The 23,427-nt window shown below is 37.9% G+C and overlaps 1 protein-coding gene across 2 annotated transcripts in view; it reads left to right on the forward strand.

The window, feature by feature from the left end:
* Atg13 (Autophagy-related 13) overlaps window positions 1–23,427 on the forward strand; it is a 144,752-nt gene that overhangs the window by 25,226 nt on the left and 96,099 nt on the right. Inside the window, exon 1 of one of the 2 annotated variants that reach the window (XM_065231394.1) lies at window positions 5,404–5,977. The exons of the other annotated variant lie outside the window; for it this stretch is intronic. The gene's annotated coding sequence lies outside the window, so the exon portion shown is untranslated. Of the gene's footprint in view, window positions 1–5,403; window positions 5,978–23,427 lie in introns of those variants that run through there. 2 annotated transcript variants of the gene reach the window in all.

Consider the following 23,427-nt stretch of genomic DNA (forward strand, 5'->3'; position numbering starts at 1 on the left):
GGTGTTCAGGTTTTTTAAATGCAAAATTGAAAGAAATACGTCAAGTTGATATTGACCAAATTTTGACCGTATCACCCTTTACTTAGCTCTACTCGTGTATATTAATTGATTTTTTTTGCTCAACTTAACGACATAATTTTGGAATCATTAAAAAGTCTAAGGTTCCGACTTTTTGGACATTCGAAGTCCTGAAGTGGTTTAACCGATCAGATTTGTAATAAGATCCAATTCGTGACATGTAAGTCAGACTTTCCTTTTTGGAGAGTTTCCTTAGACCAAGATCATAATTATTTTGAAAGTATGAAATCTTAGCAACTGTTCGAAGTTTCAGAATTTTAAATGCTATTTATTATCGATTTCTGAATTACCTATGTAGATTATTTGTAGATTTACACAAGATTACTCTTCTTAGGATATCTATAAAATTTTATCAAGAATTTCCTTAGAATCATCCCAAGCTGTCTTCAAAGTTGCTTTCTGGATTCCCCTAAATTTTATTATTCTCGCTGTCATTCTCTTTTTTTTTCATTATAGCCTTAGTAATTCTCTGCATACCACTTAAGCAATCCCCTCTATGAAACTCCTATCACTCACCCTACAATTATCATATCATTTGAAATAATTGTCTACTTCAAGTTTTGTTTTAAATGTGTCAAAGATTCTCCTTACAATTTGCTTGCATTTGTATTTTGAATTCCAATGAAAACAACGTTTTTTGATCTACTGATACAGACTGCATTCCCAAATGTCCAAAGTTATCCGAAAAAAATGATCTATGTCCCAAGCAATAATTTAGGTTTTATCATGCTGTTGAAGGTCATGATTTAGGCTTAGATAATGCTTTAAAACCTAGTTATTTAAAAGTTGTGATCTATGGAGAAACTATGTTAGACAACTGGAAAGTTAAATTCTTAAATTCAGTAGCCATCCTGTTATTAAAATAATTTAATGGTGAAATTATACATTTCATCTGAATACGAACGGATGAGCCGTTCAATATAATCTCTACAAGTATCTGAAATTTAATAAATTTTTGCATATGCAATTTAAGTTCATTCTTGATTCAAATAAAACTTATTGTTTTACAGCAATTCGGCCACCTCTCGGTCAGAGGTGGTAAATGTACATTTTTCCTGCAGATATTCCACCACTAAATTGTATGGAGGAAACTAATGTCACGACATTTTTCCCCAAAACATCTTCATGACACTTATCACCTATGCGTACTAAAATAAACCTACACCGAAAATAGGTTTCATGTATGTGATTTTGTGGTGGGATTTGCAGGTATGTGATCACCGGAAGGCTATTGGAAATTCACGTTCACATTAAAATGTGATAAATTTTGTGAATGTACATTAAAGAGAAAATCAATTTGATTTAACCAGGGTTAAATGGCTGCATGTGCAGTTACAAACCCTCTAAATAAAATGAACTTAATCACTACTACTACTATTTTGTCTTTATCAGTAAGTCACTTTTTCGTTGTATTGGTCTATTTCCCGTTGGTCATAAGTCACTTTTGAGTCACTTTTGACGTAGGACTACGTCTGTAATTTCTATATGGGGGTACTTTTTGTGAAAACCGACATTGGAACATGTAACAAAATTATGAATTTGAACGTTAATAACTCAGCTGCCCCTGGACCAATTTCAATAATTTTATCACCAATCGATCAGAAATATGTCTACGTATCTGTTTGAGACTTTATCTTTTTTTTTTTTTTCAAAATTTCACTATTGAAAATTGCACGAATGTGCAACTGTTGCTATGATAATTTAAATTATCGCCAATTGTCTACGAAAAGCGATTTCCCTAACACAGACTTCAAAGTTAAATTCCAACCGGTCTCACCAAGCGGTGCTTATTCAATCACCGCGTGGTGAGTGGTGGTGTTCTCCAGTTCACAAGGACAGGCTCCCCGCAAGCAGCTAGCTATCAAGGCTGACCTCAACCGCTAATCGGATTCAGTTCAAATCACTTCCTCTACCCGACGATAATGTTGTTCTGCGTGGGCGTGCCTTTAATTCCTCAAAACCATCTAGAGAAGTCATTGTTTACAAAAGCTGTTACGCCTGATTCCAGCTCCATCTAGATATGTTTACATCTAACATACCGTGAACTTTAAGGCAACATTGGTGGTGAAATTTAAAAAAACCTTAGTCGGTCGCGGCATGAAAGTGGTCTAATTCTGATCCAGATATTATGGATTTTAATTCTTAATACGCTAATCGATAGGAATTTTTTCTACGAATCTGTTAAAATTAAGACTATAATTTTTCAAAATGTTACTATTGAAAATTGCACGAATGTGCAACTGTTGCTATGATAATTAAAATTATCACCGATTGCCTGCGAAAAGCGATTTCCCTAACACAGATTTTAAAGTTGAATTCCATCCGGTCTCACCAAACGGTGTTTATTCAATCACCGTATGGTGAGTGATGGTGTTCTCCAGTACACAACGAAAGGCTGCAGCCCACATTACCATGCGTTTGGTACGATACTTTAGTTAATAAGCTACCGAACGAAGTCAATGAGAACGCGTGATATGAAAGTTTGCACCCATAATTCCCAAAAACAAAAGAAGCGCTCCGACCGAATGATTTTTTATCTTCATCCGATAGGCCGAAGTGAATTCATTGGCGTTTCAATGGCGTATCAATGGGTTAGGCCGAGTTTAGAATCCGTAGGCCGAGTTTGGCGTCAAGAAGCAGTGATAGACTTTTGACAATATCTCAACGATTGGTTTCTCTTTATCAAATCTTACGGTACCTACGAAAAGTTAAATAAATTTGGATGCCATCAGTAATAATAACATTCCGTTTGGTGCTAAACTGAGCTAGATTAAGAAAGACTAAATGCGGGTTGTGCCTAATAGGCCGGAAATGGGGTAGTTAACCCTATTTCTGATAAAAATAAAAGTATTTAAAATTCAGAAACGAATAATAGCTGCTATTAATTCAAATTTCTTATTATTAAATTTATTAGATTTTTTGACTGGCACGTATGGAGATTTCTTTCATATGGCTTTCTCAGTCTACGGTAATCCAAACAGTTAGTTTTGCATTTCCCAACGTTTCGGCCGTTTATTGTGGCCAAGGGTAAAACAGTCGAAAAATACCACAATAAACGGTCGAAACGTTGGGAAATGCAAAACTTACTGTTTGGATTGCCCTAAACTGAGAAAGCCATATAAAAGAAATCTTATTATTAAAACCATACAGGTATAATTTCATCTTTATAGTTTTATGAACGAGCGGAATTTTCTGTTGAAGTCCTGGAAAAACCTGTACATCTCAGAGAATTTTATTCACCAAAATGAGTAGACACCCTGTAGTGGTTTTCCATATCCTCCAGATACTCTTTTGGGGGCTTGAAGAAGGTCTACAGTTTGATTAATTTTACATAAAATCGTATGGACGACGTAGTTGGGGGCAGCCTTGACGGGACCTCACTCGCGAGTCTGAAATGAGCCGAGCGAAGCATTTTTCTGAGGAGTAGAATTCCTACTTACAAATCATTCCACCGAGCTGAGGCTTGCTGAAGAGGTGAGAAGCTTGTGAGCGAAGGGAGATATAACGAGAGTGAGGTTTGCTGCCATTATTTTTCATGTTTGCTTTCACACGCTCTTACTCTCACCCTGGGTGAACTCTGAGCTTCTTTCCTCGATCAAACAGTCATACGGAGCCTCATGTCAAACCATCCTCTCGCTTGAGTTCACTCTTCCTCTCGGGGAGTTTTTCCATATATTCCTTCTTCCATATTGGCGTTGACGGCGACTCTGTAGCTCTTTACTCCTATGAGAAAATCCATAATCAAACGTCAGACTGTGCATGAAACATGGCGGACTTTGTACTATCCTTTCACTCCACCGAAAATTCCCATAAGAAACTGTCTATATTTGCTGGAAGAGCAAATTTTTCGACGGTGCCGTCAACGCCAATTCCTGCCGCCACTCACTCGAGGCGAGTGTTGCCTTAACTAGCAGGGCATGAGTATTTCAAATTCGTCGGTGAGTTTGAGGAGTTTCATCAAGCCTGTTTTAAAATCTAGGTGGTTGTTTTAAAATTCTAGGCAGTGTTCCATAGTTTACTTATTGACTAACTTTTTGAAGGTCTAATCATATTTGGTCGTAATTTTCTAAAGTTTATTAAAAAAATAGTCTTGTTTATAGGAAAACAATCATGCAATGTTGCTTAACTAGTTAAAGTCTAAAGAAAGAGAGAAGGATTAGTAATCTCCATCTAATTCCACTACCTTATTTGCTTATCCTTGACAGATACGCGCATTTCGTCTACAATGTGCAGACTTCTTCAGTGTCTTGTATTAACACTCGACTATTATACTAATACTCGAGTATTAATACAATACACTGAAGTAGTCTGCACATTGTCAAGGATAAGCAAATAAAGTAGTGGAATCAAATGGAAATTACTGATCCTTCTCTATTTCTTTGCACAGGTATTCCACTAAGACGCCCACATTCATCAGGATAGTTAAAGTGTTTGCATCCATAAAATTTTGTTGGAATCCTAGAAGGTAGTACAAACCCCACAGATAGTTTGGTATAAGATTTGTCTAGAGCATTTTCCTGCATAAGTACGGAGTGTTGTTCCGCACATCGTAAGTTTTAGTTCGAAAAATAATCAATTTTGACCTGAAGGTATCCAACATTTGAACACAATATTAACAATCGAACCGCAGATAAATTTCCCACAAAACCCCAATTCGTTGGTTAAATTTTTAAATATTTCTGATGAAAACTTCAATGCATGTATCGAACTCGATACATTGATCCCAAGCACACCCATCTGTCAGTGGCCTCGCGCGTCGGGCTGTCCTCTTCCTTCAAGTATTTTCCATTTCATTCTCGTACTTTTCCGCATACATCATCCCCATTTGTTCCAATCAAGCCAGAATAATGCAACATAAACCGTATCCGTTTCGCAGCATAACAAACGCACAATTTATATAATATAACATACACGTAACATTTGAAAAGAGCCTATCAGCTTGTGTAAACGAGTCTTGTATGGCCCTTACGCGCAAACCGAGAACGCTGTCGGGAAGGGGAGGATTGTTTAGGCGAGCTTCGATTCGCATGATAAGTGCATAAGAAATCATGATAGGCCCTTTTCAAATGATAGCGAGATATCATGCTGCAGCTGCCCGTCACTACTTCCACACTGAGGCTGCTATGCTATGCACTTGGTTATGCTAAGCTGCTTCTGTGCGAGTGTGGGTTCCATGCTCGACTCCCTATGTAGTGGTTTTTCCTCAACCAACGATGCAACCCTCCGCACTCGCTGGTATTAGTGTAGCATAGTTTTCCATTATATGGTCGGGTTCGGTTGATTCGTCGTTGTCGTCGTCGCTGTTGATGATGATGGTGGAAACTCTCTGACGTCGAGAAACGATACTACTTTGCTATAGTTGTCGCATCAGCTAGCAGGCAGCTCCATTTTTCTCGCGTTACGAAAATCCCATTTTTGGAAAATCTCATGGAAGATTGAGCCCCGAGACGGACGAGTCGTCTGGAAAAGTCTTGCTTTTTGCGCATTCAACCGAGCAGAGTTACTATATTTGATGTACGTGCGGTTTTTTTGCGAAACGTGTTCTGGTTTAGTGCATCGAAGAAAATTAAGATAAAACGATAGCTTTGTGCTGCAGCAGCACGAAATAACCCAGTGCGGTTAAAAGTGGAATGAGAAAGACGTCTGTGAGAAGAAATCATACTTCTACGATACGGGGGCTATATAGCGGATTACAAACCCTGGGAGAGTGAAGTAGCAAAAAATTGATTTAATAGCGTCAAGGCAGCTTATGTGGAGTGGATTGTGAAATTGAAGAGTGAAAATTCTCAAGTGCTTTAAAACACATTGTAGACGGTGAATGTGGTGCTTATTTTTCAGTATACCAATTTGGATACCCTTTTTGAGTACGACGAAGAATTTATATTGTTTAGTGTAAAAGGTAAGCTGCTGCTGAAGATCCAAATCCCAAGACCTACTAGCACGTGCTTTTCCGCTAAGGTGCTAATCAAACCCTAGAATCACCTTCAATATCGCGTACTATCTCATTATACAAGAGTCATTAGCGAAATCGTTTTCCCCAACTTCATTTCCAGTGCTCTCCCAAGTAGATCATTATGCCTAGATGAGAATCAATATGGGAATCGCTTCGAAAGCGAACCAGAACAACGGCGCCTTCCCCACTTTAATTGGTGGCGTGCAGCTCGTTTCCATCAATCCAATTATTATATCCCCTCTCCAGTCCCCGTATCCTTCATCCGTCGTAAAAACTTAATTTCAAACCAGGTAAAAACGGTGGAAGACTTGAGTTCCGTTTTGAGGTTGCAATTCTGCTCATGGGGGACGCCACCCGTATATAACTTCCTACGTTGATGTTTGTTTGCTTTTTGGCCAATGCCTCAATTCTTTCGGATATTTGCTTTTTCTTCCTCTTAGAGAAGGTTGAGTGCATGTTGATTCAAAATCCAGTTGGAATACGCTAATCGCACCATTTTTGGAACTGGTCTCTTGTAGTTAAGCCGTGTGGGGCAGGTTGGAAAAGTTGTGTAATTATTTCATTTTAACGACGTGTAGTAGGCGACGTCGTCGTCGTCGCCAACATCCGTCGTGGATTGCTTTGGCTCTGGCTATGCACCATGCAGATACCCATAAATGGAGTGTCATTTTTCTTGCCCTCGCCCTCGCAGTTGCTGAACGTATTGGTCCAAGTCCTACGCAAAACGACGGAGCCAGTCCTGTGCTTTAATATATTTATGTTTGCATGAATGGCTCATTTGGTCGACTGGTGGCAGTTAGTTTACAGTTGACATACCGTATAAAGAAGAAGTTGCCCCATTGAGTTGTGCCTACACTCGACCGAGTGGCACTTGAGGGCTGGCAAGATGAAAGCATGGAGTTTTATAACGATAGGAAGCCATATGGTTTTGATAAATGGTAGAATTTTACAACTCACCGAATACTTTGTCAAATGGGGGTTTTCTTCAAAAGCTTTGGATATGGAGAAGTCATTTTTTCTCGAGCTAATTTGAACTCATTACTATAAATTTTTAAGTTTTTCTATTGTGGAAAATGTTACTGTTGCAAAAATATCATCTTTCGACCAATACAATAGAATTTAATGTATTCTTCGATATAACTTACTTGTTTCTTTGCGTGGTCGAATGGTCATTTGTGCGAAGTTTAAAATCTCAGTTGAGTTAAATTGAGGATTATCATGTGTGTAATTATCAACAATAGGTTGTGCTATTTTTTGTTGTTATTTATTTCGGTTTAGAGGGCCTAGTTATACATAGCGTCTTCAGCCGGTCGAACTCTAGACGACTCTAGAACCGAACTACCATTCATACTGGCGACAACGCTCTGATGAGACAACGAAAACCCACCCCTAAGCTCCTCCCCTGATCCTATCCTTCGACCATGTACCCTTCTAACTTCTAGTAAGCCGCGAGTATTCAGCCCAACTTCTACTAGACATATAATTAAGTGGATTTTGTTACAAACAGTGAACAACGATTGAGCCTTTCAAATAAACGAACTGGATAAAAATCGCGCCTTGAAAACTGGCGCACAAGTAAAAAGTGACGTTACGACGCGTCTACGGAAAGATGGGACGTGTTTATTTTATTGCTTAGATTGCTCACGTTGTACTGCATATAAACAAACTTTGAACTCCATAATAAAATTTCTGCATAGTTATAATTTAAAAAACACCTAGTTTGAATTAATATTGGGTAGCAAAATTCAATAGAGTAAGGCACGACAAAAGTTCGACCTTAGTTGAAAAAAATAAAATATCTCAAAATTCCAAGCATTTAGATAGAAACAAACTAATTCCATACACATTATCCGTAATTCAATGGTTACAAGTTTCAGTTCATTTTTAGTTAGCAAAATTATTGTCAGTTTTTGGGAAGTATTGCCAATAAAAATCCTTAAATTCCCCATGATGGTGTAAAGGACATAAAGAAACCACATGTTTGTGACTAGATATTGTCAGAACTTTCGTACAACAAAATCCAATCGTGGTTTTCCACAGTAAATGCAATAGGATCGCATTTTTTTCGAGGTTTTTGGAACATTCTGCTCAATTTAAGATTATTTAGAGTAAATAAATGCATTTTTGTAGAGATGAACTAGCCTAAGGCTAAAAATCTCTTAAATAAAGTCTAAAAAAAAATAATGCATTTTTGACAATTGCGAATGATGACATGATTTTGAAACACGACTCGGACTTTTGCCCCACTATTGTAGTTTCCTGATGACATATCAAAAACCTGATACTCCCAAAAACATCCTCAAGAGAAACAGAATCTTGCCCTGCAATAAAATTATCCCTTCACTATTAAGTTTCTCGTGTTCTATGCCCCAAAGTTGGTAATTTATCATCTCGAAACAAGCTCTCCGAAAATATCACTAATTTGTGTGGCTCTAATCTGGTTTTAAAAGTCATTTGTAAAACATTGAGTTTCATTTTGCATGGACTTTGAACACTTCATAACAAACTTTTGTCCCATCTTACTCTATGGTCATAGACAGGGTGTCTTCTAGGACACCCTGTTAGGAAGTGGATTTGCCTTCAGTAATTACCACGCTTGAAATGAGCTGAGCGTAGCATTTTTCTGAGGAGTAGAATGCCTACTGCCAAATCATTCCACTAAGCTTCAGAGCTTGTGAGCGAAGGGGGATAAAATGAGAGTGAGGTTTGCTGCCATTCATATTAGGTATTGCAGCGTGACGTCATAAATGAACTCAGTGTTAATCGGCTGAACCTTTTTGACAGTTCAGTGGTACTGTTTACAAGCACTTAGTCGTTTTTTCGAAAAAAAAATATTCTAAAATTTCCTAATTTTAACTTGAAAATTGACGAGGAACAGCGCGTTGAAAGGATGTCGCTCATGGACATTGCAGAAGTGTGGTTTACATCTCACTAAAGTCTGAAAAATTATCGAGAAAATCCACCCAAGAAAAAATCGACTAAGTCCACGTAAACAGTACCACTGAACTGTCATCAGATTGAGGTTAACCCCGACGGTGCAAAACCTAATTCATGTTTTCTATCACACGCTCTTACTCTCACTCTGGGTGAACTCTGAGCTTCTTGCGTCGAACAAAAAAGTCATACGGAGCAGAGTTGAAAAAATCATGATAAAATCACCAGCATTCACTATGAAATGAATTGTTCATCCATAGTGAACTTTGATGAATTTTAGTGATTTTTTCAGCCCTGATACGGAGTCTCGAAAAGCGCACCTCACGTCAAATCATCCTCTCGCTGAAGTTCACTCTCCCTCTCTCTCGAGGAGTTTTTGTTTACTTCTTCCATATTCCTGCCGCCACTCACTCGAGGTGAGGGCTGGCTAAACTCGCAGGACATGAGTGTTTTAAAACCTCCAGTAAGTTTGAAGAGTTTCAGCAAGCCTGGTAATTACATACATTCTGAAACTTGAGTTCTATTTTTTAGGATTCTGAGCCATGAATTAGAATAAAAAAATTGGAGAAATTTTGGAATGTAAATATATGTTCAGTCGCCGGACACTGAATATTTTCAATGAACCCAGATTAATTTTTTTAATAACGGTCTTGCAAGAGTTTCACATGTTCTTCTTCTTCGCATTTCAAGCTTATTGCATATCGTATATTAGCTTATTGCGTGCTCTCAACTTAGTGTTCTACATGCACTTCCACCGTTTTTAATTGAGAGCTTTCGATGCCTGTACCATTTTTGCATTAGTATAATTGTGTGGCAAGTACAATTATACCTTATGCCCAGGGAAGTCGAGAAATTTTCCAACCCGAAAAACTCCTAGACCAGAGCGGGAATTGAACCCAGCCACCTCCAGCATGGTCTTGCTTTGTAACTGCGCCTTTACCGACTTAGCCTATGGACTTTAATGATTTTTTTTATTTTTAATCTTTATTTTAGAGATTTTTAGCCTAAGGCTAGTTCATCTCTACTTTAGTGAATGAATTTGATGAGAATTTCCAAGGAACTCCAAGGGATAAGAGAATTCAGGGGAAAATTCCAATTGAAGAATTGTTAAGGAAACTCCAGATTCCAAACTAGTTCTGAGTAGAAGCCCAATAGAATCATGAGTAGGATTCAAAGAAAATTCAAAACAAAATTCTGATGAGGATTCCAATGTAATTCCTTAGAGAAGTCCAAGACAGTCCTGACTAAAATATCAAAGTAATTTTGAGGATAATTGTAAGGAATTTGTTAGTAGAAGTCCAAGGTTCTTGTGAGTAGCATTTCAAGAGAAGAAGGGGAATCCAATGGTAATTCAGAAAATAATTCAATGAAAATTCTATACCAAATTCCAAAGGAATTCTGAGGAAAGTTTCAAGAACATTTCCAAGGAAATTTAATTTTAAAGGAATACTTAAGAGACTTTCAAGGATATTCCTGTATTTTTTTTAGAGAACTCAACAAAGAGTTTCTTGAGAATTCTGAGAATCATTTCATGGAATTTACGGAACTACTCCAAGAGAATTTTGTGTGGAATTTAGAAGAAATTCAGAAGATAATCCTTTGAGAATTTTAGGAGAATAGTTAGTGAATACGGATGAAAGTTTATTTGAGGAGAATAGTCTTTGGTGAATTTGTAGAAAATTTTAGAGTGAATCAAAGAGCCTAATATAGAGAATTTCTAGAGCATTATGGAGCAAAAAATTGTACAGGATTTTAGTTTTTTTTTATGATTATAGACACTTTTTTTATGATTATGATTTTGCTTTTTTTTTTCTTTTTTTTTTTTTGTTATCGCAGGCCTAGTAAATAATACAGCTATAAATCGACCTTAGTAGAACAAACTCCTCAAAACTAAATTTCTCTTCGTTTGAAATAGTACCAGTTCATTCAAGATTTTGTACTCCCCTATGACATTGGTTATTCTTGTTGAATCCTTTAAATTTTTCGAACCTCCAAACGGAATCCCTTTATGAAGAGCGTTGAGTGGGTTGGTTTATTTCCTTTAAATTCCATTATAATTGCTTATCTTTTGACAGATACGCGTATTTCGTCTACTGGTGTTGGTTTTCATATTCTTGTTTGTTATTAACATAAAATTTTAACCATAACCAATTGAGTTGTCACAATTTTCTAATTATGCTAAAAATATAATTTAAAATACATGTCTTTAATTTTGTTTTAATGTTCATCTAAAGCTATTCTTTCAAAAAATTGTATGGCACTTAAGTTCAGTAAACACATTTACACATACCTAATTACATTTATTGATTCCATATACAATCTAAAACACTGACAAGCAGACATAACCCTTGGCATTTATCGGTAAATTTTGTTATAGACATATTTAGTAGTGATATTCAAAATATTGATTCCGATGTAATTAATTAACTACTTTCAGGGCTTCACTGCATCTTGCAGTAAGACATAGACCACCGTAAAAAATCAACACGTCCTTAGTAAGGGTCATGCACTTGGAATCGCACTTATTTTCAATAACATGAAAATCAAAAGCAAAACACCAAATAACGTAAGATCACTAAGGCCTGTACTCGAAAAAAAAGCACCAGATAAAAGTGTTCGTCAACAATTTATTTTAAGTCGGATTTTCTTGAAACTTTCAGGGAATGAACTAATACATACTCTACATCTACTACAATAGATCAATTTACTGGTCGCAGTAGTGTTAGGTCCCGAACAGAGGAAATACATATGGATTAATTACTTTATTCAATTTCCTTTCCATCGCTGAAAGCCCGCACCTTTCCCTTAAGACCCCTTATTACATGTTGTGCAATGGTGGCGTCGACCTTTTTGGTCACTTTCATCCATTCTTTCTTCAACTCCAGCTCGTTCTTAAACACCTTGGCAATTTTCGAACTTTGGCCTTCATTATGGCCCAAAATCTTTCCACCGGACGAATCTCTGGTGAATTTGGGGGGTTGGCGGTTTTTGGTACAAAAACAACGATATTGTCTCTGTACCAATCCAACGTCGATCGCGCGTAATGGCATGATGCCAGGTCCGGTCCAAATAATGTCTCGCCTCCGTGGGACCGCAGGAAGGGCAACATACGCTTCTGGAGGCACTCGGTGCGGTAAATTTTGCTGTTGATGGTACCCATTGTGATGTACGGTTTACTCAGTTTACCGCATTGGCATATGGCTTGCCAGAGCAAGTATTTTTTGGCGAATTTGTCCACATTCTTCTTTCTTATGTTTTCCGGAACATCAAACCGTGATTTGGCAACGTAGAACTCCAGCCTCTGCTTTGCGTCTGCCTTGATGTAGGTTTCGTCATCCATAACCACACTCATCGGTTTCGTTAACCACTCTCGATACAGCTTCCTTGCGCGGAATTTGGCCGCCGTGTTTTGTTGATCACGCCGGTTCGGTGCCTTCCGGTCCTTGAATATACGAAGCCCAGCTCGTTTCATGGTTTGCTGAACGAACCAGGCGGAACACTTTGCCTTCAGAGCTACGTCGCGAATCGTAAGGTTCGGATTACGCTTGAAATAATCCAAAACCTTCCGGGCCTTCACAGGGTCAGCTGTCTTCGATTTTCTTCCACTTCCAGCCCGCCGCTCGGTCGTCTGGGACTCCTTAAACGAATTTACCACCCGAGACACAGTTGTATGGTTGATTCCTAGTTGTCTTCCGATCCATCTCATGGTCGCAGTAGGATTTTCCATGACGGCGCCCAAAATTCTCCAGCGATTTTCTTCTTGTTTCGATGACATCTCAATAACCACTGAACCGATTGTTATGAAATTTTGCACATGCAGGGCTGTTACAACAGGCGTGGATTTCGCGATTTGTCGTGGATTTGAAATTTCAGTCGCGAAAATCGTGGAAACATTAAATGATGTCACGAAAATCGCAAAGGGACTGATGTGCTGTCACAAAAAATGTGGAATTCATTGTAGCCTTTCCGTCCCGGATTATTTTGCTGTCATCAATTTTGTTGTTCATTTGGCTCTCCATTTTTACCGGTTCAAACCAAACACCCTGTAAATAATCGAAAAATGATCTCAATTCCATAATTCACACCGGATTTACATGGAAATTCCCTGAGATCTGTCCAATGTGAGACATTTTCCTTTTTTTTTTCGATATGAAAATAGCATTTTTCGTTGTCAAATCATAAACGAATCGTATATAAGCGAGTAATTGCCATGTATACCGGATATTCTAGGTTCTCCAAATCGTCCTGGAGTTCAGTTGATTTGTTCTACTATATCAACCAAGACTGCAATAATGTCTGTAGTATCGAAATATGTCCAAACAGGTTCAAAGTGTCTATGTGGATTGTACCCGACCGATACGACGTACGTATACAATATGTTATAGGTTCTGAAATCATTCTGTAGATCAGGTTATTTTTCTACTAGATCACCCAAGACTAATTCAATATCTGTAGTATCGAAATATGCCCAAACAAATTTGCAGTGTCTATGTGGATCATGCCAAATGTTTTAGGATTTCCAAATCGATATTCGTTACTACAGATATTATCCTAGTCTTTGTTGATCTAGTAAAACAAATCATCTGAACTGCAGGACGATTTGGAGAACCTAGATCATCTGGTATACGTGGAAATAATTAAACATTATCCATATAGACATTATGAATCTGTTTGGACATATTTTGATGCTACAGACTTCATCCCAGTCATGGTTGATCTAGTTGAACAAATCATCTGAACTCCAGAACGATTTTTTCTTCTTCTTATTCGCATTTCAAGCTTATTGATTAGTGCATATTAGCTTATTGCATGCTCTCCACTTAGTGTTCTAAATGCACTCTCAAAGTTATTAATTGAGAGCTTTCGATGCCAATACCAATGCATGAATTTGTATATTGTGTGGCAAACACAATTATACTCTATTCCCAGGGAAGTCGAGAAAATTTCCAGCCCGAAAGATTCCCTCGACCGGACTGGGAATCGAACCCGCCGCCTCCGGCTTAGTAATACCATGCCTTTACTGACTAGGCTATGAGACCCAGAACGGTTTGGAGTACTTAAAACATCTGGTATACATGACAATAGTTTATGCATGATCCACATAGACACTGTGCATATGTCTGGAAATATTTCGATACTAAAGACATTGTCCCCAGTGTTCACTCGGCTGTCGACAAAAGCAGGCCACTCTCGATGTGTGCTACGCGATCGTCTGTTTTCTCGGCAGCAACCATTGTGTGGTCCTCCTCATTGTTCTTCATCAGCAGTTCTTTCGGTCGATGCGTCGTCGACTTTGAAAAGCAACCGTTTCGTGATGAGTGTGTGAGTGTTGACCACGTTTTGCGTCCATTGCTGCAATGGACGCGCTCTGACCCTCGTTGGCGTACAACAATTTGCCATACAATGAAACTTCTGGAAGCGGCTCCAGTTCTGATGGAGGAGGCTTTTTGGATAGCGGAAGATAAAGTGTTTATTGTGTTGTATCTTTTGACTATAGTTTTAAAATGTATTGTATAGTGACCAAGAATCCTCGGCTCTGTAAAGTTAATTCGGTTGAGCCTTATCAAATAAATTAATAAAAAAAAAAAAAAAAAAGACATTGTCCCAATCTCGGTTGATCTAGTAGATCAAATTATCTGAACTCCAGGACGATTTGAAGAAACTTGAACATCTGGTTTACTCGGAAATAGATCATGCATGATCCACATAGACACTTTGAATCTGATTGGACATGTTTCGATACTACAGACATTTTTGCAGTCTTGGTTGATCTAGTACAACAAATCAACTGATGTCCTGGACGATTTGGAAAACCTATAATTTCCGGTATACACAGTAATGAGTCGTGCATGATCCACAAAATCACATTCATACGATTCGGTTATGACGGTTACAACGAAAAATGTTAGGTTCATATTAGAAATAAAAAAATATATCATGAAAATGTCTCACCATTGGGCAGAACCCAAGGAATATCCGTGTAATCATGAAATACTCCAGTGATTTGATTTAAGTTTCTTTTGGATTTTTCCAGTCGTTTTTTTGCCGTGTAGTCTGGATTTTGTTTACTCTGTCATTCGCGCTAAATAGGCCAAGTGTGCCAGTTATCTTACATTTCCCGGTTGTGTGTATCACTTTTTGCAGTGGAAGTTGGCTGCTGCGGTGATTTCAATGCTATATTGCGTTGTTTCAAAACAAAGAACAAAAAATGGCAAGGTCACAATTATACATTTTAAGTATGCTCGTCACTGATCAGGAAACTTTATTTTGGCATCCCTTGCTCCTTGTGTCCGTGAGGTCGAGACACAACTGAACTTTTCTGATTACTGTATCCCCAATAGATAGCCCCATGATGCATTCAGTATTACGTTATTTCTGAAAATTACATTTCGCAATAAAAACAAGTTGATATAGGATCCGCACCTGCCATATGTTTGCTGCCGATCATTTCAAATAAAGTAACATTTTAAACAAAGTGAATGGCGCCATTGTATTTTTATCAATGAATACAGCAACCCCGATGACCTTTGCAACGCTAATGTTCCGATCGCTAGTTGCTCTGACGTGCGCCTTAGTCCAAGTTGTTTGACTTTTTAGAATCGATCTGTTTCGCCACCGTTTGAATGAAAATAACAGTCTGGTGATTAGGAAAACATTAAAAACAGCGGAAATTTACATCTCAATTAACTGGGACCAGATCTCGTGATGAGAGATTAAACGATCGTTAGCACTACTGATGGTTTTCTGATGATATTTTTCCTCGTCGAATATGTAACATGTAACTTGCGCCACTGAATTGCGGAACGGGCGGAATTTCCAGCCAGTCTTATCAAACTACATTCCACCATTCAGAACCAGTTCTATATGATATACACCCCGTCGTCGTCGGCGTCTGTCGCCATGAAGGCAAAGCATACCGTCTGATAACGAGATTCAATGACTCGGTTGTCTTAGTGGCTTGTTGTTGACGCTCGCCCGAAAAGGATATCAATCAGAGTGTTGTGGAACGTGAGCTACGTGTTCTTAGCTTCTGGTGCTTGGCTAGAAAGTAAACAACAAAACAATTGAACCTAATGTGTGGTGGCAACTTCGAGAATAACGGCAAGCGATGTGGAAGACTCGTGACAATCACACACGCAACTCGCCGACGACGGTACCGGCATATGAGTCGGACGGATGTCGTCACTTTATCAATTGCGAACGGTCTCTTCGCATATAAAGTGCGAATATTATGGGAAATGCTTGCAATTTGATAGGTGATTATGCTTAGTTCATGACACCTAGCCAAATCGTAAAATGGTAAAATTATAGTCACTGCTATGATGGTTGCGAAACTACTGCTCTGTTGCAATGTGGAGCGAGATCAGACGTTCTCGGAATGGGATAAGGGGCTTGCGAGGAACAAAAGATGCTAGGATGGTAGAAAATAATCGTGATCACAACGATATGAAGTGCAACGTTTATGATTTGGTTGTCGGTGTAATTTCGTCTCGAGTGAATAAGAGCTCATAAAAGGGACATTAAGTAGTAGGACATCACTTTGTTTTTGCTAGAGGTACTCTAAAGTACACAATGTTATTTTTACACTCATGTACATTCATCATTAAAATATGTTTATACTCAATTTAATTCTGTTAAAATAAATTCTAAGTGATCTCGAATATTTGTTCAAGTATGTACGGCATATCCAAAATTAAGTCTGTAATCTCAAAAAATAGCAATTTTCCAGAGTCCCTCAAGCAAACTCAAGAAAACTGCATTTCTATCAAGGACCGTTGTAATTCTTCTCAAAATATTAATATATGTTTGAAACTCCCTGTGATTTGAGTTCCTTAGGATTATTGAGGTAATTACATATTCGTAATCTGCGTTAAAAATGGAACCGAAATCGAAAATTTTAACACATTTACATTGGCAGAAATCACCATGTTAACTTGCAAGTATTTTCGTATGAGACGAGTTGGTAATTTATTAGTTAATATGTGTTAAAATACAAAGTGATTCTTTTGATTTAAAATCAAGTTGAAAGTTAATGGGATCAAAAAAAATAGCATTATGCTCAATAAACGACCAATATTTTGTTTTCAAAATTAAAGAACCCAACTCTCCTCTCACTTGAAATTCGCTCAAAATCCATGTTGATTCTCTTAACAATTCCTTCAGCTAGCTTGAACTTATGTGAAGAACTTTATGTGCTTATATATATATATATATATATATATTTATTCAGAATTTGATTCCCTTGGAATAGTTATCGATATTTCATTACAGCTATCCTCAGAATTCTCTATGATTGACTCAGAAGATATTATCACAGTGTGGCCACTCAACCGGGAGAACCGGAAATCAACCGGGATCGCGAAATTTTTTTAATAAACATTCAAAATCCGAGAGTACTTATAATCTTGAAGAGTTTTCTTATTACAGGATCTTGAAATTTGTTCGCAACTGAAGTCTCTGAATATTGACAATGTATTTGTTAATCCTGGACCTTGAATTTCTGTTGATATTTTTTCTCAAGGATTTTATTGGGATAATTTCAAAATGTCATTCTCTCCAGAAAAAAATCTTGAAATTCATCCTACATTTATCTTTGTATTCTTAAAACTTCTCGCGAGAATGTGCTTTAATTTCTCTTCATTACATTCTGTACAATTCTATTGAAATATTCATAGAAATATCTTGGCATGCCATTTGGAGCTCATTTCAAAATTCCATAAAAAAATCTGAAATGCTTCTCAAAATTCGATCTTTATGGAATTTACATGGGATTCTATTGAAACTCTCCATAAATTTAGATTTCTTTTAATTTATCCAAAATCTCCTATACAGGGTGGCCAGTAAACCGGGAAAACCGGGAATACCGGGAAATATCCGGGAATTTGAAAAGTAACCGGGAAAACCTGGAAAAACCCGGGAATTCGGTGAGAGAACCGGGAAAAATAAATTAACCATACCATAGGACCACATTTTTACACCAGAATTTCAGAATAAACCATTAAAACACTCCTTTACTTCTTTACCAAATGAATTTCTTGCTCTATTTGCTGCATAATTTTCTTCAGTTTCCCGTCTTATTGTTTTTAGAATTTAATCACTCAGCAATATTGCAAATTGATTTTTGTCGTTTCAATTTCAGATGTAAAGTGCTTGGTCCTTAAAAGAAAATATTGAAGATGCTGGACTTTGGAAACAAAAATTTGTAAAAACCGAAACTGAATTATTCTTTTGCAGGGTTTTAATTTTTCGTTGTTCTAAATTCTCACGATATGAATTCCAGAATTAACTTGGAACTCTGCCCTGAATTATCTTGAAACTGTTCTGAAATAAGCCAGAAAACACCCCACGTAATAATTACCAGTGAATTCTTTTTGGAATTTTTAATTAGAATTAATTAGAATTTTTAATTAGAATTAATTAGAATTTAATTAGAATCCTTCTTAAAATACGCCTTTGTAATAGAAACTAAACGATCGATTCAACGTCTGGTGGTAAATAGGAGAAAGTCAAAAAGAGTGTTCTGAGCAAAAATGTTTGTCGTGAGACATAGGAAGCGGAACACTTTTTTACTTTTTCTGATAAATTGATTCATCTGAGATGCTCCAAAACTTGATTTACAGTTAGAAAATTTAATTCTGTATAGTTTTTGCAAGGATCCTGCTAGTGTCCAGGAATATTTTTGGTGATAAAAATGGAAAATTATAAAAGTGCCTTAGTGGTTATTATATTCTGCAAATTAGTTCAGATCTGTGAAAAATCGTAAAATATGACAAGTACTGATGGAAATTGGCAAGATGTTGAATGAAAAATGCTCTAATTTGCGTTGTGAAAAACCCTTATTCTGATGTAAACAAATGGTTTGGCTGACGTTTCCTCTCGAATTCTCTTGGCGCACTCTATATTGGTAGTGCATTAAAAATGCCTATTCTCTTGAGCCTATCTGGAGATTTCGATTCCTTTGAAAATCTTTTAACTCTATTCAAAACAGCAGAAATCTTTCTTAATTTTATTTAGAAACCCTTGGGAGTATTTTAAAGAATTTCTTTCTAACTATCAGCAAATTTTTTGCAATCAATTTTGTTGGAGTTCTGTGATGAATCTTTTGCATTAGGATTGAAATTATTTCCAGAACACTCTTAGAACTCAGTTTCTTGTTGAATTCTGAAAATAATTCTCTTGGAATACTTCTTAAAATTCATCTGCCATTTTCCTCGCGATTCCCATACAAATATCATCAGAATCACTTAGGAATTTCCGCAAAGTTTTGTTTTTCACAACTCCTTGTTAAATCTTCTAAAATAACATAAAAATTTAACTTAGAACATGCATTCTTCTCCAGAGAAATCCCTCCAAATTCATCTAAAAATTTATTCTGCTCAGAACTTCTCATTCGAAAGCTGTGTGGGAATCCTTCTCAATATTTGTTTGAAATCAACAGTTTGAATTCTTTCAAATTTTACTAAAAAACTCCAGGGTTTGTCCACTAGATTCTAAAGATTACTCTGTAATTTGTTATAACCCTTAAAATGCCCCTTCAAATTTGTGATCTTGATTTTTTTTTCAAAATCTCACATTTTAATTATTTTTCTCCAAATCTTGCATCACGAACGTTATTATTAATCACAGATTTTTAAAAAAAAAGTTCTATTTCCAGACTCTACACAAATTTAAAGGCCCCACAATCTTGGGAATCTTCTTAAATCACATTTATCCCTTCTGTAAATTCATTTCAGCACGTTCTTAAAAATAAGTTCAATTTCGTTTGGGAATTTTTTAAGATTTAAACCGGGAAAAAAAATCGGGAATTTCAAAATAAAAATTCACTGGCCACCCTGTGTATGTACTGTACGCAAAGTTGCTTTGCAGTTCTTGAATTTCCTTCAAATTTCTTATCAATTCTCTTAAAATTCTGCAAAGGATTTTTTGAACTACCTTTATTAAAAATTAGATTCCAACACAAAAGAGATGACCCAGCCAAAGGCTGAAAGTCACAATAATAAAGAAAAAAAAAAAGGTTCAAACAAATAACGACAACGGGAAAATCGTGCTTTGACGGTTAAGTTTGCTTTACGATTAATTCGCTTTGAATCCTCTTCAGAATTCCCTTTGAATGTTTCCTAGAATTCTACTCATCATCCCCATAATAGTCTCTTCAGAACTACCTTTGAAATCACAAGTCGTACTCCTTACAAATTTCATTAAATACTTCGCAAAATTACCTGAAATTTCTAGTCAAATTCCATTGTAAATCTCCCCAGAAATCCTTTATAATTATCCTTAGAATTGGTATACATTTCTCTTCTACTCAATTGGGCATTCTCATCTTAATTCCTTGTTAATGCTTTGAAGTGTCAGAATCCTAAAAATGCTGGTATTTCTTTTTGAATCATGTTTAGCTGTTTATATGAAACCGGGAAAATATGTTTGATTATGAACAAAAGAAAGGTAAAATTACACAGGTGATTTACTGTTACACAGTATACTGTTTCAAGCTATAGTTTACCAAAGCACTGTAAAGTTAGCAGGTGGGCGTTTTCGGTTGGCTTCCAGCTCTCCGCGCCTAAGAGTGTACAGTGTCATATCTGTCACTCGGGCCATCTGATTCGGGGACCACCGATCACCATCAAGATCATTCGATTCCGCTCAAGAAAACAGTGCGTGTTCTGGAGGTAGTTCTGGATCGCACCCTAAGCTTTGATCAGCAGTTCAGGATGGTGAAAGAAAGCTGTCGTAACCGCATCAACGTCGTCAGGACAATCTCCCGCCAGCACGCGCTCCAGCAACCGTGAGATCCACCTTCGTGTCGCTCGGGCTGTTATCGACAGTCGACTTTTCTACGGCCTCGAAATTACATGCTTAGCCTCCGAGAAGCTCAACCGCATCCTCGCTCCGACATACAACACCTACGTACACAAACCATTACACGGTATGCCCAACCTTCAACCGTCTTTACGTGGATTCCCGGACACTGTGGTGTTCCCGGAAACGAAGCTGCGGACAGACTGGCGGGATCTGGTCCATCTGGTCCCCGCTACACAAGGAACGTACCCCTCTTAGACGTCAGGCGTTGGATAACGAGCACAATCATGGAAGCCTGGCAGCAGGAATGGCTCCAGTCACGGACCACTTTTCTGAGTAAGATTAAGGATACCACATGACCCTGGCTGGACAGCCACAAGTATAAGGACCAGCGGATCACTTCAAGACTCCGGACCGGCCATACCAGGATTTCTCACAATTTCGGTGGAACACCTTTCCGCAAGGTATGTCCAATTTGCAGCATGCCCGCCTCGGAGTTTTTTTTTTTTTATACAGGGGGGAATCTGCTCCCAGACTCCTGAGAAGATAACTCAGGGTGTGGGGATGGGAGAAATAGCTCTCCCGACCCACTAAACCTTACCCTGTGCTCTAGGCCGTTGCCCTCCCCGGAACCGCCCGAAAGCATTACGTCATGGGAGGGGGCCGGTTGCGCTATGGCGCATCACTAGATGTTGTGTCCGACGTGACACTCGCTACTGCACAGTGAGCAGCTGTGCAGGGCCTTCCTCTTGTTGTTCGCTGTTCGTTGTTCGCCTGAGTTCTAGAGCAGACGTGATAGCCAGCCAACTGTCCAACAGGGCAGCTTAGGACAGATGTGACCGCTTACCAGCTGCGTGTGCTAAGCACTCTAAGAACCCGGCGTTACTACTGCCTTTGCACAACGAGGGTTTGTGCAGGGCTTCTCAACCTCCTGGGTAGAGTGTTTCCTGGAAAAAAGTCAAAGTCTGGAATTTCAAACGCTACCCTCTGGAATGGTAGTTTTGGGGGTCAGAAACACCCTGCCAAAATTTGAAGTCATTTAGTTCACGGGAACCCCTCGCTCAAACGGCTTGAAGTTTGTATGGGGAAAATCGACAAAATGTATGGGGGAGCGAGCCACTTTCACATTCGCGGCTCTAGGTGGCGCTGTAGTGGGTCGATTTTCTTCGTGTACAAAATGTAGCACCTTTGAAGTATTGGGAACATCTTGGCTCAAGACCGGATGTGAATCCGAGTTACCTCCGAAAAGTTATTAGCGTTTCAAACGAACACCACCTGCTTCACTTCTGGGGAGGGCCTAACGCGCTTGTGCAGTTTTTATTTTTACGAACAGGTATACGAATAGCAATGTTTGCATAGGTATAACTTTTTTGTTTAACCATGAAATTGGTTGAAATTTTCACAGTGAGTAGAAAAATGTTCGAAATTTTGGTCTACTAAAAATTTGGCCAAGTGGTTCCGGTTTTATTCCGGGTTTCCGAGAGGCCATGGGGGGGAGAAAAAGTACCAGTCGTCTACAACAAGGTGGTGCTGAAAATCCACAGCAACATACATCTATGGGTAGTGCTGATTAATATTTTAACAAAAGCAACCCATAACCTGGTTCTAAATACTGAGCGTCCACCGGAAGGCCTTCCGATGACCTGGATCAACCTTAATCTGGATTATTATGTATTTTTGATCAAAGTAGGCCTTGATTATTCTCTGCAACTATATGAAATGTAGTAAATTAATGATTTTAGATATATAAGCGTTTCAATGGCTCCAAGTGGTCACCAGATGATCCGCCGGAAGATCCGAAACATCCGTAAAATTTAGTGCTACATAAATTCGATCAAAGTAGGCCTTGATTTTTCTCTGCAACAATGGGAAATGTTGTAAAATGATGATTTTTCATATGTTAGCTGTTCAATGGCTCCGAGTTATCACCAGATGGTCCGCTGGTAGATACGGAACATCCGTAAAATTGATTGCTGTGTAAATTTGATCAAAGTAGGCCTTGATTTTCCTCCGCAATTATATGGAATACAGTAAAATGGTGATTTCTGAAATATTAGCTGGTCATTGGCTCCAAATGGTCACCAGATGACCCACTGAAAGATCTGGAACATCCGTAAAATTGGTTGCTAAGTAAATTTCATCAAAGTATGCCTTGATTTTTCATTGCAACTGTATATAATGTAGTAAAATTATGATTTTTTATATATTAGCTGTTCACTGGCTCCAAGTGGCTCGCCGAAAGATCCGGAACATCCGTAAAATGTATTGCTGCGTAAATTTGATTAAAGTAGGCCTTGATTTTGCTCTGCAACTACGTGAAATGTAGTAAAATGGTGATTTTTGTTATATTAGCGGTTCAATTGTTCCGAGTGGTCACGACATAACCCGCTGGAAGATCCGGAAAATCTGATAATTTATTGCTGTGTAAATTTGATCAAAGTAGGCCTTGATTTTACCCTGCAACTATGTGAAGTGTAGTAAAATGGTGATTTTAGATACATTAGTTGTTCAATGGCTTCTTCAATAGATGGTTTTGAATAGAAAAATGGCTTGGCAACAAGTCCTTCTTAAGTACCATTAAGTTTTGATGAGTTTATTTTATACCTGCATTATAAAAATATTGGTATTAGTATTATATAAAGAGCAATAGGCTGAAGTGTTTT

This window comes from Ochlerotatus camptorhynchus, unplaced genomic scaffold (genome assembly GCF_037179485.1).
Source record: "Ochlerotatus camptorhynchus isolate MF236.1 unplaced genomic scaffold, CSIRO-AGI_Acam_v1.1 ptg000353l, whole genome shotgun sequence".
In the NCBI taxonomy this organism is placed as follows: Eukaryota; Metazoa; Arthropoda; class Insecta; order Diptera; family Culicidae; genus Ochlerotatus; species Ochlerotatus camptorhynchus.